General features: G+C 44.9%; 1 long non-coding RNA gene across 1 annotated transcript in view; it reads right to left on the reverse strand.

Moving 5' to 3' along the window:
- Nucleotides 1-19,877, reverse strand: part of LOC146817973 (uncharacterized) — a 227,424-nt gene that overhangs the window by 56,484 nt on the left and 151,063 nt on the right. Inside the window, exon 3 of the long non-coding RNA XR_014962605.1 lies at nucleotides 9,862-9,941. This is a non-coding gene — a long non-coding RNA (uncharacterized LOC146817973). The remainder of the gene's footprint in view (nucleotides 1-9,861; nucleotides 9,942-19,877) is intronic.

Here is a 19,877-nt window from a genome sequence, read left to right on the forward strand (position 1 = left end):
ATCTGGGTAAGTACCTGATGCGCACAGTCGTCTATCCTATGTAGAAATGTCATGGTAAGACAATTTACTCTAAATACTCAAGGCTGCTTAAAATAGTTAGTATCTACTACACAGATTTTTTTCCCTGTTGGAAACTTTTACAAAGTCAAAAAAGTCTGTGCAAAATACTGGACACAAATCAACAAATGTCACCTGCACGCTATGTTAGTCCTGCACACATGCATTTATAACATGTTCAACATCTCTAGACATGTGTGACACATTAAAAACACAAGTATTTTGTAAACACACCTATTCACCAGAAAATAATATGTAAAATAGAAAACACACAGTGCATGGGAGTAAAGCAAGTTAGAGTTAGTTAAAAACATTACAATGTCACTGGCATTTTCACCTAACTATAACGTCACATTAACCTTTGCTTTTTCAGTAAATTTATATTTAGATTTGTAAAAGATAATTCCACTAATTTGTTAAAATGTTAATAACAATTTCTAATTAACTTACATTAATTAAACAAAACTTTAAAACAAATGTACTGGGGCGTGGCCAAGAAGGCGGCGGAGTAGCACCGTTTCTCTGGGGCTCCGCTCTCCGAGGCCGAAATAAGGCATCAAAATGCAGTTTTGAGACCCCTGAAGCAGCTCCAAAGAGATCCCGGGGGGCCCTAGCTGTCGGGGGCCTCAATAGGTCCGGGTGAGACTCCCGATCCTTGCTGTACGCGGCTGCGGCGATCTCAGTACTGCGAGCGGCAGTGGAGAAGGACAGAGCGCGTAGGCCGCCACGAGGAGCCTGCTGGTGGAGGAGGGGCGTGGAGACTGTGGCACCCACTGTCATCGGAACCGGCAGAGCCCCGACGGCGCACAGAGCTGTGGGGATGCAGTGGTGAGATTTCTGAGCTGCTGAGAGTACCATCCGGTAAGGAGCAGCAGTGAGTCCTCCCCCAGGCCCGGGACCGCGAGGCACCAGTCTCGAGACAGAAGCGTGATCCCCAGGAGATCCACGCAAGAGGAGGCAGGCGGCGAGAGTCCCCCAGATCCAGAGCACACCAGTGGAAGGCTCTGATACCGGCGTTAGGAGCTGTCTACCAGTGATGGCATTGAGGATGGAGCTACTACCAGTGGCCGTACTTGGGGCTCTATTTCAACGGGGAGCGCAGGATCAACAATGCTCCGAGAGAGGTGGGTGTAGGTGGGACAGCAGGTCGATTGACGAAGTGCGGCAGAGTGCAGAGCAGTGCCAGAGCAGCGGGGGAGACACGGGGTGAGGCCCGTCAGACAGGCCTCGCCGAACACTGGGGAAAGTCCCACAGCCTAAACCCAGAGGTTCTGGGAGTCAGGGGAACAGGCAATCCCTAATCCAAGTTCAACAGTTGCCTCAACATACTGCAGGTAACCCCCCGTGGTTGGCCCTAGATGGCCTATTCGGCCCTGAATCTCCGCCTTACCCCAGCCAATGCCAGACGTCTCGGGCACCACCAGCTCTTCGACAGTAGCCAGACCGGCTAGGCAGGAACCTGGGAACCAGTAGCCCGGATCCAGTGCTGTGCTCCACTGTTGGGCCCAACCCTTTGCCAGGACCGGGGGTGCATCTCTTCAAGGTGGGAGTGGACAATGTAGTGCGGGCTACTGTGGAGCAGCCTCATTGGGACATAAGCTCACCTGGTGGATCAGCCGTTTTGCTTGTACGGCCAAGCCCAGACTTCGCGCCAGGAGCAGTTCCTCTAGACAACTACCTAGGGGGGGATTGGAGGGAACCTGATCCCCTTCTGAACTTATCTCATTGGGAGGACTCGTGGGCTCACACTACCCTGGTCCACGGCAATAACTACGCAGCGGTCGATTAAAGACCTTCAACAGAAAACAGGCACAAAGAAAACAGGGGTTCTGGCTCCGAACACCAGGCGGCCCAGCCTGCGGAGAAGGAGATGGAGCCGGAAGCTGGGAAAGCAGACGACCCGATCATGAGGGGCTTCCTGGAGAAGCTGTTTAGTTCCCTCAGGGATGACTTTGCAGGCTTGCAGCAGGATGTGGCTTCTGACATCAAGCAGCTGCGATTTGAGATCCAGGAAGTGGGCGATCGCGTGGACTCCCTGGAACGCAATGGGTACCGCAGGGAGGAAGAAATTATTGAGCAAGCCCAGGAGCTCATTGACCTTCGCGAGCGGAACGAGGAACTATATTTCAAGCTGGAAGATTTGGAAAACCGCTCAAGGCGCTCCAATATCCGCATCAAAGGTGTGCCACTCCAAGCAGACGGTGGCAAATTGGTGGACTGGAAACTCCGCTTCTTTCGAAATATAGCGCCTGACTTGTGAGATAAAGAAATCATTTTGGACCGCACCCATCGTGCCGGGAGACTGGCCTCCGGCCCAGGTCAACAACAGGACATTCCCACCTGTCTGCACTCATACCGGCAGAAGGAGATCATCATGGCCCGGGCGACTGCAGAATTCGAGGGCACACATGTGGGTGTCTTCCAGGACCTCTCGCTGCTCACTCTTCAGAAGCGCAAGGAGCTGAGGATGGCCACAGCCTTCCTCTGAGAACATAGAGTGCGTTACAGATGGGGGCATCTTTTCAGACTGTCTTTTGTATGGAATAAGGAGCTACAAGTGGGGTGCAATCTGCAGGAGGTGACGGAGATCATCGGGAGTGCACTGGTGGAGTTGGGAGGTTCAGGGGCTGCAGGGGACAGTGCATCTCCAGGGAAGCCACCTAAACCCAGCCGGAGAAGAGGCCTCAGGAGAGGAAACACCACAAAGCTGTCAGAGTAAGAACGCCTGAAAGAAAGGGAAGCCCATCCAAGCCAGATACAGGATCAGCAGGGTGCTGGTGACCCAGCCAGTGAGTGACCCCAGACCCAGGGCCCATAGATGGGGACGATGGTCCTAACCTGGGAGCAAATGTGTTCAGCCTTGGTGGGGGCAGCTCCACCTTCGGAGTGGTGATGACCAGCCACTGGACACACAACCCCTGCACGATAGTGCGATGTATTGCTGTTGGACCGAGTTTAGGTTGTTCATTTGTTCTCACTTACTCTGCTCTTCTTCTTTCCTTTTTCCTCTCTTTCTTATCCTCATGAGCTCGGAGGTCCTCACACTGGCAAGTAGAGTAACACTTCGCTTTGGGAGCCCACCAGAATTGTACGGAAGCAAGGGGCACCGCAGATCACACTTGCGGGGGGCGGGGGAGTCATGGGAGGTGATAACACGATGATGGCATTATCTGGCTGCACTTCTCCTAGGAGGAGCTACAGAACCTCTGGCCGAGCAGCTATGCCCTACACCTCATCACACATGGGACACCCACTACACCTCAACTGACTGGAGAAACTTGCCACTGGGGAGAGGGAAGATGGCAGACGGGGGTTCTTCCTTGGATACGTCCCTACGGGTGGGGGAACCATGAGATGGCACACAAGCAGGCTTGGTAATTTGAGCCCAGTGGGTACCAAGACTCTTGCGCATGGCACCCAATGACAGGCCTAAGGGTGGTTATTTTGAGCTTTAATGTGCGGGGTCTTAACTCACCTGCTTCTTGCTTTGTTGGGAGAAGCCAAATGTGATATCTGCCTCTTACAAGAGACCCACCTCTTGCGAGCTGACTGGAAACGACTCTGGTCAAAATGGTTCGAGAGACAGTATTTCTCCTCAGGAATGGGAAAGAAGGCTTGGGTGGCTATCCTCTTTTCAATGCAATTGCAAGGTACGGTGGTAGGGGTGCACGCCGATGTACCGGGTAGGCTGTTGGCACTGAGGGTTTCAATGGGCTCTCACACATACAGGATAGTCTCCACTTATAGTCCCAATGAGCACCAGGAAGCCTCTCTATGGGACTCATTGCACACAATACTGGAGTCCCCGGACAGGGACCTAGTGTTAGGGGGGAATTTTAATATGGTGCTGAACGCTCAATTAGACAGATCGGTTCTCCAGGTGGGGAATTCGGGATCCATTTCAGACTCGTTTCTGCAGAGGTTGGGGGAGGTTGGACTCATGGATGCCTGGCGACACCGTAATCCAACAGCTCGGAGTACACTTTCTTCTCCACGGCTCACCAAACGTATGTGCATATAGATCTATTTTGGATCTCACCTCGAGTCACGGTGGCCACAGCCGATGTGGCTATTGGGACGATGGCACTTTCAGATCACTCCTCAATCACTCTGACGCTACTCCTCCCTGGGGTAACCCCCCGGCAGGGGACATGGAGACAGAACCATAAGCTGCTCACATACGATGACAATATTGTTGAAATACGGGGCGGTATTAAAGCATACCTGGGTGTGAATGATGTGGGCACAGTCGATATAGCCATGGTATGGGATGCCCTAAATGCAGTCCTGAGGGGCTGCTTTATAGCCATTGCAGTGGGTCTTAACAGGGAACGGAGAGCTAAGCGGGAGGACTTGGAAGGCCAAATCAAGGCACTGGAGGGTGACTATTGTCACATGGGTGCAGTTCAAATGTGGTGGTTACTTACTAAGGTGAGGAAACAATTGCAGGCCCTTGATCTTGACCATGCCGAATATGCCCTTCTATGCACCAAACAAAGCTGGGAAACTCCTTGCACGCGCTCTCTGAGCCGAGACGGCGGCACGTCGGATAGCTGAGATCAGGAACAACCAAGGGGAGATCCTAAGGTCAGTTACGGATATAGCGGCTGAATTTAAGGCCTTCTATGCTGCCCTTTACACAGCGGAGTGTCTTGACCCAGTGATGGCTGAGGTGCATACGCTCGAAGCTTCGGTGTTGTCTCTCCTGACCTTTGAGGCGGCCCAATTAGAGGCAGAGATTAGGTCTGAGGACGTTTTATGAGCTATCCAGGGACTCTCTCCCGGGGAAGCCCCAGGCGAAGACGACTTTTCTGCTGACTTCTATAAAATCTTTGCATCAGAACTTACCCCCTTCTGACATGACTATTTAACACATTTAGCGAGACTGGGAGGCTTGCCCCTTTGATGTCTATGGCCGAGGTGGTAGTGATCCCCAAACCTGGGAAGGGCCCCTGGAATGTGCATCGTATCGCCCCATTTCTCTGCTCAATGTTGACCTGAAGATGTTTATGAGCGTTCTGGTGGCGAAACTCACCCCACACATGCGAGGTCAGGCTGACCCAGATCAATCCCGGAACGTAACTGCAGTGACGGGGTCAGGCGTTTATGTCACTTCCTGGATTTGACACAGCGTACACAGACCCCAGCTGTACTCCTATCGGTCGACGCCGAGAAGGCGTTTGATCGGCTCAATTGACCCTACCTCGGTCAGATATTGAGCCGATCTGGTAATGGGGTGCGATTTATGCGGTGGGTGAACTGTATATACCATAACCCGCAGGCACGCATCAGAGTGAATGGGTTCGCCTCACGCCCTTTTCAGATTGGGTGGGATACGAGACAGGGGTGTCCACTCTCACCCCTTCTCTTTGCGCTCTATATGGAGCCACTTGCTGAAAGAGTTAGAGAGCTCCCTACCGTCAATGGGCTCCAGTTGGGAGATGGAGAACATAAGATTTTGCTTTATGCGGATGACGTGGTGCTATTTTTGACTCAACTGCTACTCTCACTTCCTCCCCATCTAGCAGAGATAGAGGCATTTAGCACGGATTCAGGTTTTAAAATTAACCTGCGAAAGATGCAGGCTCTCAGCTTAACATTGCCCAAAATAGATCAGCAACGGCTAGCAGCACAGTTCCCATTCTCCTCGGCCCCTAGTGGCATTAGGTATTTGGGGATCCAGGTTTTCCCAACAGTTGATAAGATTGCTCAGGTGAACTACTTGGAGCTCTTAACCAAGGTACGGAAAGAGCTGCTCAGCTCGAAGAAACATGTTCTCTCATGGCTGGGCAAGATCACGGCGATCAAGATGATGATTTTACCCCGTATCCTGTACAGAATGCAGACGCTCCCCCTTTGTCCGCCCCCCAAAATATTGGCCCAGCTTCAGCAGCTCGTTGATGGCTTTATATGGGGTGGGAAGAGGGCATGTATAGCTCACCACCTCACTTGAGGCAGGAGGAGGGGTGACTTGGGGTCCCGCACTTGAGACGATATTACCAGGCAGCTCAATTGCGCTACATGATGGAATGGTATCAACTGGAATGAGAAAAGCATTGCTGTTTTATCGATCGTGGGGTAGCTGGTATACATATCTGGAAGGTCCCCTGGCTTCCCAAAGGACACCGGCCACAGGGTGTGTATATTTCTCCAGTCCTGCGGCCCACCATGCTGACATGGGACAGGGTACAAGAGAGATGTGGGCTCTTGACTGTTGTGTCTCCTTTGACCAAGGGTTTGAAAAGGTTATAGGTAACCCGGACTTCCCTCCTGCTAATACAGGGACTGCATATTTGAAATGTCAGGAAGCCAATTTTTGACTTACAGGGAGTTATGGACTTTCTTCAATTAGTATCGGGCTTTGGGATCCCCAAAGAAGCGTATTGGCAATACTTGGCGTTGAGACATTGGGTTACCCAACCACATATACGTCCACACGCAGGTCGCCTCCTTACAAGGTTTGAACTTTGGTTCATCACCCATACCTCAAATAAACGTCTCTTATCAGATATCTACAACTCTCTGAACAGAGCTAAGAACCCCTCTAAATCCCCGGCAGGAGCACAGGTGGAAATTGGAAATAGAGCAGGAATTATCCATAGGGCAGACATTATCCATAGGGCAAGGGCCTCATCCTGTAGCACCACGGGTAAGGAAATGCTTTTGAAAATTGCACACTATTGGTACTATACACCGGCATGTACTGCCAGTTGGAAACCACGCAGTGACGACCTTTGCTGGGGAAGGTGTGGACAGGCAAGCACACTGCCGCACATCCTGTGGCACTGTCCTAAGATACAAGCCTTTTGGGACTCTATCCTACCTGATATAGATAGCATTTATCATACGAACTCCCTCGATTTCCTAGTTACATCCCATTGGTGTTCCCCAACCCCCTTACATATCCCCTTAAATCCTGTAGGGGCAGAGCGATTACCTTGGCCTTAGGGGCTGCTAAGCAAGTGCTATTTTCAAGGTACGGCACTGAGGAAATCCCAACAAAATTAGACTGGCTTCATCGAGTTTGAGAGGTGGTGGGGATGGAAAAGATCACTGCCGGGATTAATCACACACTGCCTAAATTTGATAAGACTTGGGGATCCACCGTGGCCTATTTATCATCGGAGTTCGTAGAGCTCACATGCCCGAGGTATTTACGGGTACTTTGCTTCCCCACTACACCCCCGCTGATGAGCAACCCACCCAGGATGAGGCGGTGCTATCTATTGGCTTGAATCCTACTTAGTCAAATAGTGAAAAGGTATTGTCCTCTGAGTATCTATTTTCTATCACTCTGGTCCTCCTGTGCTTTTCTTCTTCTTTTCTCTCTTCTCTTCGAAGACTCATATAATCCTTGCCATTACCCACTGGCCAATGGTTGTAGGTGGGTGTTTTACAGTGGTGGCTGGTGACATTTGAAAGTGGTGGCGTAAAATGATTCTCATACTGCACTGTAGCGAGTGAGCCCAAACAACCTAAGGGGGTCTTGGGGGGGTTCTCCCCCTCAAGAAAATTTTGAAAAAAGAGTGGACAAATGGTGCATTTTCAAGCAAATTTGAGAAAGTAGGGAAATTAATAAAGCAATTGTGAAAGTGCAGTTATTACATTAATAAAGAGATGTCATATAACATAGGTAGCTGCTTATTCAGTATAACCACAGAGCTTCATAAGGGACTACGAGATGCAATGCATTTCCGAGTACCTCACAGATGTTTTTTATTTAACAAACAACTAAACAGGTCGCAAACTAGCCGCATTCAACATATTGTTCACTTTTTGTACATAAAATCAGCACGTCTGTCTTTAAGAGCAGCAAACTTTTCAATAACTTGAATGTTAAAGTCTGGTATTCTTTTAACTAGGTTTCTCTCTATAGAGAGCATAGCTAAAGCATTCAGTCTTTCCTGAATCATGGTGTTCCTCAGGAATGCCTTTATTCTGTTCAAAGTGGAAAAACATCGTTCCGCCTCTGCTGTTGTCATTGGAGTGGTAATGACTATTTTTAGTAAAGCCACTGTCTCTGTAAGTGACTTTTCCATGTTAAGGTTCTGAATTAAAGCACGCAAAGAAATTGCACCAGTGGCCTGCTGATATACATTCATACTGTAATACAGTTAATTCAGTTCTCAGTTCCTCTTTGTTGAGCATAGGGTAAGCTTCCACAGCCGTATTCAGTGCTTGCTCAGGGAAGGAATGATCATATTTTGCAAACAGATCACTTTGCAGAAATGTGGCACTCACCAAATGGTTTGTAAAAGAAAAACGTCCCTTTGCCGCACAATTATAGTGTCACATATCTCCTTTGCAATTCGGACCAAACTGCTGATGTTGGAGAAAGTAGAATCATTTGGCAGTCTGCTATCTAAACTGTCAACCCTTTCTCTGACTTTGTTAATGCTGGTGACAAAGTCGCTGGTAGCTCTTTCCACACAGACAGTATCTATTTCACGTTTTGTAACATCTCATATAGTACATCAACATGAGGCATTATGTCATAAATCTAAATCCGCAAAAACATTTTAGTCTCCCTGTCTTGCAATTTTCTAGCAAAGCCACGGGCCTCACTCTGAGTTTTATATTCAAAGTCATCATTGGCTTCTATGGTGTCGATTGTACGTATGTGAAAATTCCAACGAGTTGGGCCTCCCTTTGGAATCCTTCTGTTGACAATCGTATGAAGTACCTCCGTTCTTTTGGGGGAACGTGAGAAGAATGCTGCCATTACTCCTACATCCATAAAGAATATCTGTACCTCAGAGATCTGACTGCTTGTTGCATAATCAGATTAAGTTGGTGGGCATAACAGTGCACATAATGGGCATTAGGGTACACATCTCTAATTCTTTTTTGTACTCCACCGTTGGTTCCGCTCATTACTGCAGCACCATCATAGCTTTGTGCAATCAGTTTTTATTTTTGAGGCTGCTCTGGAAAAATCAGGTTTAGTTCTTGTAGAATAGCTGAAGAAATGCTTTCTGCACTAGAGTCTCTTAAATGAGTGAAACCATAGAACCTCTCCACAACTCTGCTGTCATTGTCAAGGTACCGAAAGATCCATGCAGACTGTGTTTTAGTAGCCACATCAGTGGTGTCATCAGCCTGAATAGCCAGAAAGTCGGCGTTTTTCAATTCTTGCATGATATTGCTTTTTACAATCTCTAGCATGCATCCAAGCAGTTCATTTTGTATTATTTTAGAGGTGCCCTTGAAGACTGTAGCACTTGCTAGATGTGCTTCCATTTCACGGTCTTTGCTTGCTATTGTTTTGCGATATGCGTCACTAACGTGGGCTTCAATCGGTGTGTCTCCCAACATTCCCAGTCTCGTCAGGTTTTCCATATGTATTTTTGTGTGTGCAAGCATCTTTAATTTATCTGACAAATGCTTCAAGTCTTTTACTCCTTTTTTGGTGCATGGAATTTTACCACCAAACAGCAGGCAGGGGAAGCAGAATAGAGTATTTTTTTAAGGACATCCTGTAAGCCAATCAATTTTTGTGTACCAGGTGTTTGAGAAAGAACGTATGTAAATCTCCCCTCTGTCTTGGGGACTTTGTTGTATGTTTAGGTCTGGCTGGTGAGGTCCTAATTGTTTTACAAATAGTTTCTCTTCACGTTTCAGTCCAATGAACCGCTTTGAAAGTAGTTGCTCTACTGTATTCATGGTGTTACCAATGTTAATGTTACCTGTCAATAATCAAAGTACAACGTATGAGGTTTTGTGCATGTAGACTCCACCCACCATGTAGACAACTTAGATAGCCCTTTACTACTAGAATGTAAAATATATCAGCAGTTTCCTTACCTTAAACGCTGCGGTTTTTGACTGTGAGAGGTGCAAGAGCAGCAAAGGAGGTTGGTGCCTCTTCTTCTTTGCCTTATTGCCTGAAAAGCAAATATAACAAAATGTTGTCGTGTCAAGCAAACACATAGACTGTTAATCGTAAAGAACCCCAGGCCTCGGTTCATACATAAAACAGATTCATCCTGTGACTTCAGAGTCAAGTTGTGCAGACACGCTCTACTAGAAACGTCTGTTCTATCCATTGCCTAAAAATACGCTGCTGAGGGTGTAATTTATTCTTTATTCTAATGCCCATTTATTTCAAATAAAGCAATCTTTTTCTTTCTTCTTAAATGAAGCATGTTTTCCTTAAAGGAAAATGGGATGCCTTCAAAAAAGAAAATGAGGATTTAGGTACTCCCTTGCCAAATCCCAATTTGCCGTACATTATAATGATATTCAATCTTCCCTGAGCAGTTGCATGCACTTTTATCAAATCAAACAGCATATAAAATTCATTATTTGCTCGTCATGCTATTTCCAAAATCCCCCTTCTTTTTGATATGAGGAGAAACGATCTCAAGTACTTGGAGTGGGTTCTCCTCATATCTTGAAAGATATTGTGGGGAGTGTCAACTTCAACTTCAACTTCGCACTGTATTCAATGAAACACCAAGGTTTCTTCACGTATTTAAATTTATTGATTTTGAAAGCATATTCTCCATTCGTTGAATTTCATCATTTCATGAATCAACGAAATGTTGCATACATAATCATCTTCTCCTGAAGCAATTCATTCCTTGTTTTCAAAGTTAAACATCCACCCAATGCATTTCGGGTCAATCAAATCTGACCCTTCTTCAGGGGGTTAAAAAACAAAACAGGACCATTGAGTTCACTGCACAACTTAATCATTGATACATATAGTATACTTAATAAACATATATCTATAGAAAAACATCAGTAAGAGAGCACAAATCTCGACATAAAAACTAACAAAACAATGATGCAACTTACACATTCGAATGATACATTACACACGCTAGTCAATGTAATATGGTGTCAACATTAAACTAGCTGTAAACTGTCTGATAAATTTACGCGCTGTAACGTGTGCAGGAACGAACATGCTAATACATGACATTCATTAAGCGATCACAGGATTCTAACTGAAACGTCTACATGTTACAAATGTCAAACGTAACTGACACTCTGTGGCCTAAATATCTTGTGGCAGAGATCTTCATAAATGCAGCCTCGGTTCACAAACCACTAAGAACGCATATAATTATATCCTACTGCGACCGTCTAAAGAAACATTTATACAGAGCAACTTACTTAGGACCAACGGGTCTCTGCTACCATTAATCCACCCTCCGTCTAAAGAATTGAATTTATGCGCCAATTCAATGATGATTTAAAGGGCAGACGTTAGTTGTCACGTGATAAACACATTGGACCAATCATAATGCGTTGTGATCAACACCACATGATAAAAGTAAATATGGCTTCACATTTATAAATTAAGTACGATGACGTATTAGCGGGAAAAACCAATCATACTACATCGCTCTAAAACGTCAGTCCCACGTGATCGGGGAGGAGGCGGCTACACAACAATGAACGCGTTAATGCGAACACTGCCTGACTAATAAAGTTCAAAGTTGAACTTTGCGATGTTTGATGCAATAAAGTAGGCGTGTCTCAGAACCCATCTACAATTACCTGATATAATGCGCAGAGCACCAAATGATTTATACTCATAAATATGCAAACTTAAAAAACGCACATGGAACATTATAGGCAAAAGCAAAAATAATCAAATTGAAAGAGAACAAAATGATATCAATCAGAATAAATCAATAAAACGTGCTGATAATGTAAGACCCAGAGGATTCCTTCAGCAAATGCTGTGTCAATAGAAAATATTATAGAAAGCATGAGTACTCAATACGATCATTTAACCCAATAGGATGGGAACAGTTCAATTTTCTGATCCAAAAATATTCAGCTCTTAACCTTTGGTTCATAGGATCCTGGTCTCGGCATTGTGCAATCGTCTCTAATACCGTGAAGCGTAATTTAGCTATTTGATGTCGAGCTTCAATCCAGTGACAGGCTACGGTTGATTTGGGATTCTTCAGTCTAATATTACTTTTATGTTCCGTGATGCGGATTTTCACTTTCCGCTCAGTTTGACCCACATATATTTTGCCACATGGGCATTTGATAGCATAAATACAATTGGCCGTATCACAAGTGCTAGTATGGTTTAAATCTATTTGATGACCTTTTGTAGGGTGAGTAAATTTATTTCCAAGAATAACATTACTGCAATGTGTGCAGTTTTGGCATTGAAGCATTCCACGCCATTTCATGATTGTTTTCTTCGGTGTATTCAATATTTCTTTCAAATTTTTGGAGCGTTGAAATGCGAATGTTATTTTATCATCATTCAAATCTTTCAAATCTGGTTCCATTTGTATTATTCTCCAATGTCTATTTATTGCTCTTTTGATCTTGGATGACTCTGTGGAATATTTCAGAATACATACAGTTTTTTTCTCTTGGATTTGTGTTCGTTCTTGCAGTAAATCATCTCGTGATTGCCTTGCCACTTTTCCCAAGGATGTTACTAAAACGCTTTCTGGATAACCTCTTTGTCGATATTTAACAGTTTGCTCTTGTAGAGTTACTTGCAAATCTTCGTTATTGGATGTGATGCGTTTCATTCTGATGTACTGTGAAGTCGGTAAGTGTTTTTTAAGGGGCTCTGGGTGAAAACTGTGAAATAATAAACTGGAATTTTTATCTGTCTTTTTGATGTGGACTTCAGGGCTGATTTGGTTCTGTTCTAACTTTACTTTTACATCTAGGAATGCAATAGATTTCTCATCAATAGAATGCGTGAACTTTATTCGATCATTATAAGTGTTTAAGATGGAGATGTTTCCAAATTAGAAATAGGTCATCAATATACCTTTTATACATTACTATTCCTTCAGTCCAAATGGGATTCTCAAGGATGTGGTCAATCTCGAATTTACTCATGAAAATATTGGCATACGAGGGAGCCCCCCCGAAACCCATAGATGTTCTGCTGGATTGATTATAAAATTTTCCTTGCCATTCGAAATAGCTGCAGTATAATGCAAATTGCATTAGCTCCATGATGAAAAGTTTTTGAGTTTCTTCCAAATCACTTCTTAACAGGCTCCATTCGAGCGCTTCTAGCCCCTCGTTATGGGGTATGGATGTATACAATGCCGTAACATCTATTGTACACAATAAATAAGTCTCATCCTTTTCAAGTTCCATCGTCTTGAGTAAGTTCAAGAATGATGTGGTATCCTTTATGTAAGTAGCACTTTTTTGCACGATAGGTTGCAAATATTTATCAACAAATTTCCCAATCGGCTCAGAGATAGACCCACAGGCCGAGACTATGGGTCTAAATGGAGGGTTGGTTGTATCTTTATGTATTTTCGGCAGCATGTATAGTTGCGGCCTTCTGGGATATTTGGTGTCAAAAAATTGTTTAGTTCTTTCACTGATCCACTGCATTTCAAACGCATGCTCGACGATCTTCTGCAAAAATTTTTAGTATTCCAAGGTTGGATCAGATTCCAATGAAAGGTAGATATCTTGATTAGCAACATGATTATTAACGCTAATTATATAGAATTCTGTGTCCATAACTATTAAAGCACCTCCTTTATCCGCCTTCTGAAAAGTTAGCCGTTTGTCTAAGCTTAAGTTTTTCAATGTATTCCATTCTTTAGAAGACAAATTGGTTTTCTTTGGTTTAGTAAACGCAATCTGTTGAACGTCTGCCAACACCGACCTTTCGAAAGCTTCAATCGTCTTATGTGTATATGGCGCGCAAAAGGTACTTTTAGGTCTGAACTCTTTATCCCATGTTTCTGCTTGTTGCTGTTCTTGTGTGTCCTTGAAGAAGAATTTTAATTTCAGGGACCTGAGAAATTTAAATAGAGCTATATCAGTCTCCGCCAAATTAGAATGATAAGTGGGGACAAATGTAATGCCCTTGTTCAACAACTTGGTTTCTGCTTTAGTGAGTGCTTTAGATGAAATATTTATTATTAATTCACTTTCGACACCTGGCTCCTGGTCCTTTCTGCAATGTTTTGATCGGTTTCTTTGACCCCTTCTCTTGCCACATCTAGGATTATTGTTGCTGACACCCACGAAAGTCACTGGCTCTTTGACAGATCCACCGGCGGCGCTCCCTAGCAACCAAATGAATACCCCTAGGGGTGACAGCACTATGCTATACAAATTCTGATAGATTAAAATTGATGGTTTTTAAATCTGAACTTAGAAACATTAATGGTGCGCTCCCCAACGATTATTGAACTAGGGGGTATGTCAGTAGTCATGTAAACCCTAAACATGGCCTACACTCTTATTATAGAAGCAGCAACATTATAGTCTAATAAATTAAACAAAGAGTGGATTGTACCGTGCACATCCTGAACTCATGCATTTAAAAGTGCTCATTTATGATAAATGAGAAGGAGGTACTGCAAAAAATCAGGTTTGCCTAGGATCACACAATTTGGAGAAACAGATAATCTAGTATTCATTCCTGGTTACATTTTGAAATTCAACCACCAGATGCCACAGATATGTGTTGATCTCTCTCTTCTGTTTCAAAGGCCACTCCACTTTCTTTTATTCTTGGTGCACCACAAAAGACGACACAGACATAGCACACCAGACTCTGGGCCCTCAGACCAAACTACCATGCCGAGGCGAGAATGCATTTATTTCAGTTTATAATTTACATACTAAGCCGAGCCGTCCAAAAGAGACTACACAACTTACATATTACTAATTTAATTATACCCTGTCAAGTTTTGTAGTCTCTTTTCTCAATCCATCAGGTGACCTCAGGCATTCAAACCTCAGGGGTTGTGCCAGAAGCCTCTGGCCAATGCTCCCACAAAAATTCAGCTCATAAGATCAGCCCTGTTCTTCTGCACGTGAAAAATGCAAATACAGGAATACTGGGCCAGCTGTAGTCAGGCAGAGTGGTATCCCACCTAGGACCAATCAAGCCAACTCATAGGCAGGACCTGTGTAGTTACTAAGGGACTAATTTAGAGTTGGGGATGCGTCCCGTCGTACTTCTGCCCCCCCCTCATTTTTTTCAACATGGAGAAACCTCTTTTCTCTATACCCCTCTATTTTTGTGGCCCATCCATTCCCATTCTCATGCAGGAATTTGTTCGTCCATAAGGATTCCCAGGTTTGTGGGTGTTCCTAAACTGTGCCGGGCATCCTACCCGACAATGCTTACATGCAGAAATTGGAGTGTCATTCACTTATGCTCAATATTACAATATCACAAATAATTATGTGTGTATAAAAACAAATAAAGAGTGCCAGGTCATCTTTTGTGAGTACCTTTCACTTACAAATTCAAGCACTTGCATGTATAATTTGGACTTGCACATGCAAATGAGTTTATGATTGGTGCACATGCTGTTTTTAACTATTTATGTACAAATTCTTCAAATAGGGTAACACCTTAGTAGGGGGGCAAGCACACATAAAATATTGCTAAGGAGGACAGTGCTGATGAAAACATAGCACACATATGTACAGTAGTATGTTCCTTAATGCTATCGAAGGAACTGAGCAGCACTTTTGAGAATTGGAAATGAATGTGTATGTTGGCCCCTTTCTCTGGGACAACAATGCTCAACATCTAACCCACTTGTCGTCGGTTCAGTGGTTAAGCGGCACACAGGGGAAACAGTTAGTGCCTGCCGCTAAGCGTGGTTGCACAGGCCTGGGGAACATTTACAATAATGAGCAAAAATAAATGGATCCTCAATTCTAGTGGATTGTGAACTCATGAAACCATGAGCAGTCTGGATTTGACCACGCTTTTTTGGCAGACAATAGCGTAATGGTTGGTGAATGTGGAAACTCGCCCTCCACGGGAGAAATCACTATCCGATCACAATAGCCATCATTGTTCCTCACTTGATAAAACAAGGCTGTCTTTTACCAGCGCTTTGAGGCTGGTGAACTAGACCTGTATTAAAGGATACTCAAGAGCTATGAAACCACACATGCCAGCGCAACATAAAAGAAAAAAAACATGCCCCCACAAATTCTCAGGCGTTGTATATATTAAAACAGTCAATTCAATTTCACGCTAATGCACCTACGCTTTATGGCCGAATTGGCCAGCCTATGAAGCTCACGGCTGGCACGGGGCTGGGCTGGAAAACCAGGAAATATTTTATTTTCTTTACTTGGCAATGGCATCCATCCATGCTATGTCCACCCGAGGCAATGGATGGGGAACAGACAGTGGATGGGAAGTGGAACACCAACAATTACAAACTTATATGTGGTGCCCTGCGGGGCCGGGGCCATTCATTAACTTTCAAGGCCCACCCGCGCTGCTGCGGCGCTGAGGCCGGGACAACAAACTTATTTATAATATGGTGCCGCAGGGCCATTCCATTCAATTTCAAGGCCCACCCCGCCTTCCATGTGATGCGCATGCGATTGCGAATTGGTGCGGGTGCGGCCCGGGATTATGTAAAAAGTTACAGTAAACTCGCTGCCGCTGCGCTGAGGGACAGGCAGCAAACTTATTTATGTAATGTGGTGCCACGGGGGCCGGGGCCATTCATTAATTTTCAAGGCCCACCCTGCCTTCCAAGTGATGCAATGATCATGTGCTTTACAGTGCGAATTAAATTTATTTACAGACTTACAATCACGGCTCGCGAGCCGGCCCCGACACTTGTTTTCCGGAAAGAAGAGGGATTATTTCTATTATATGGCCACTTGGCCAGCTTAGGATATATTGGTTATATATAATTCACTGCTGTTGTGGCTGTGCAGTGTGCACAAAGGCGTGATCATGGCCTCACACCTCAGCAGCCACCTGTCCCGGACCCTGAACCATATTAACAACTGAACTTAAGTTAACAGTCACAAAACTACCTGCTAACTTGAATGGATTGACTCTTCTTCTGACAGTGACTGATCACTAGGATGATAGATCAGATGATTGCACTGGAGGAGGACTCACTACTGCAGTGCTCGATGAGTCGATTCAATTCTGAGTCTCGAGTCGAGTGACGAGTCGAGTATACACGTGCTCCCTCCACTGTGACTGTGAGACTGGGAGGAGGAGGAAGAACCGGCCCAATTTGCCCAGCAACGGCAGAATGACCGAATCACTGCATGGCTTAACAATAAGCCATTACAGTCATTGCGCATCGCATTGCTATGTTGGATGCTGGGCGGGCCCTCCCACCCCGCGGTGCCAAGTCGATGCCTCCTCTGCTACTGCAGACTACTAGACTGGCAACTGCTGCCATGCTGCAGCACTGCAGCCAATCCTGGTGCTGCTCTCTTACAGAGAGAGGATCTCTCTGTAAGAGAGCAGCGCCAAAATTGGGGTGAGCAGGTAAACTCACCGCTCATTTTTCAACCACTGGGGTCTGTGGTTTGCGGCAAACCCCCAGTCACCTTGTGCTTGCTTTTCAAAGGGCACTCTGCGCATGTTGGGTTCCTGGCCGTGGAAAGGCAGCCGGCCAAACCCAACATACGCAGTGTGCTAACTATGCCGCGCACAGTGTGCAGTCGCGGCACTCATATTGCATTTGCAAGCAATTTGGGTCAGTCAGTATTGTCTTGATGCTTGTGCACGTGACGGTGACATTGCCGCATGACTGAGCGCGCCGCTTTAAATTAATACAATTTTAACATTGAAAGTTGATATTGTATTAATAATTTGTGGCGCGCTAACGCCGCTATTGAAATGCGCCAATAACTGTTAGGGAGGCAACGCCTCACCGCCAAAACGGACAAACTGCCACTGGTGTTTTGTTTATAATGGTCAACTAGAACTGAACTAAAATGATGTCAACCATAAAACAAATGTACTAAATAGTAAATAAATATTAAAATGTTAGTGAGGGTGCTTTTATCTTAAATTTCGTTTTAAAAATTATACTTAAGAATTAAATTATTATCTTTTGATTATTTAAACATTTAATAAATGTTTATTTTTAGGAGCTGCTATTCTGAAAAATCGTATTGTATTTAGTGCTAGGTTAATAATAAACATTTCAAATTAATGTACAATTTTATTTTATTTTACATTAAAATGTTCATTTGCCTTTAAAAAATAATAAACTATAAAATGTTTCCCTGTGCTTTACGATAGGGTGATTTCAGCTCAAATAGAGGATTAGTAGTAACTTTACACTTATAAATCAATTTTCAAATGTTTCCACCCCCTGGTTTTAGGAGGCGGAGGCATGTAAGCCTACACTTAAGGGCTTATTACGATGTCAGGCGGTCGCGAAAACGGGACCGACTGACTTCCGGTCTCGACCGCCACATACTCATATTTCCCTTTGGTAGCATGTGCTAAGGCTGTAGACCTGCTGTGGCACAAGCTCCTATAGGGAAATGGGAGGTTGTGTTCATCCCTGAACTGCGTGGCAGGCACCTCAGGGTGCCTGCCACGTGGTGCAGGGATAAATGGGGGCACCATAGGCCCATAGGACCATAGGCCACAGGCTGCTGCTTGAAATTCGATTTCCCAACAGGCATTTAATGTCAGAAAGCCTGGCATGGGAAGCCTGCTGGAAACCGAGCATCGTAATCCGGATGGCGTAAAACTCCTTCCATATGGATTATGTGCCGGTTCCGACTGGCCTACGGGCTCCTTGAGCCAGTGCAAAGTCAGCCGGAATGACCGGCTGGTTTCACTTCTGACCACCTAAATTGCAATTAAGCAGTCGAAAGTGCAACCGACAATCTCGGTCGGAAAGCCTGCACCCTAAGGTCGCAGGCTTTCCGACCGACATCGTAATCGGCCCCTCAGATGTAAATTTACACTCTGAAATGGTCAATGGAAAAAAGGTGCAGAAATTGTGAATAGAAAAAAGGGTAGATTTACAATTAAGCGAAATATTGTCAGGAGACTAAAGCTGCACATGTAAATTTACCTTTGTGAATAGACCCCCATCTGTTTAAAAAAAATTACCATAGTAATGCTTTAACGCTCAATCAGTAAACGGCTCTTACCATGCAGACAATTATAGCAACGATTTTCCTGGGCTTTTCAAAATTGAACACCCACCACAACACCCACTGCCCTGACTTTTCACGCTAAACACTGAGTGAAAGGGTGCCTTATTTACAAGGCAGCAGTAAGCCAGAATAAGGGGCATATTTACACACCCTTATCGCCTCCACAACGTCACTTACAGTGACGTTCTGATGGTGATAAGGGCCTTGCCTTATTAACAAGGCAGCGTTAAGCCACTTAATGTGGCTTAACACTGCCTTGTAAATAAGGCACCTATTCACGCTGTGCTTAGCGTGAAAGGGGAGGGCAATGGGTGTTGTGGTGGCCGTTCCACCACAACACCCATTGATTTTGACGCTGCCCCCTATTTACAAGGGCAGAGTAAAAATGAGGCAGCGCCAATATTAAGACCTGGAAAACCTGGTCTAATACAGGCAAAACAAGGAGAAATGTTTTTTTTCTCCTTGTTTTTGGTATTTTCATGTGTGCTGCCTTGTACAGCACACATAGAAACAGCAAATTGCCTATGAATGTTTCTGTGCTGGAAGGTCCCCCTTCCTGTACATAAACAATCATTTAAAAAATATATAATATTACAACTTCTAGGTGTGCTGCATTAAGCAGCACACATAGAAGTTACAAAACAGGATTTCAAGATTGATTGTGCAGGAAAGGGGTCCTTCCTGCACATAAACAATCTTCCCCTCAACACAGGCACCCTTGCACTATGGTGCAAGGGTGCCTGCCTTGGCGCTAGGCATCTAAATCTAGTGCCATGGATTAGGGAAACTCGGGGCTGCACCATATTCTAGTAAATATGGTGCAGCCCTGCGCTTCTAAAGTGACATAACTCGTCGTTAGCCTTCTTTGCTTAACGACACGATTGCCACCTTCTTGTAAATCTGACCCTAAGTGGCTTAACGCGCCTGGTAAATAAGGC

Source organism: Triturus cristatus, chromosome 6 (assembly GCF_964204655.1).
Source record: "Triturus cristatus chromosome 6, aTriCri1.1, whole genome shotgun sequence".
In the NCBI taxonomy this organism is placed as follows: Eukaryota; Metazoa; Chordata; class Amphibia; order Caudata; family Salamandridae; genus Triturus; species Triturus cristatus.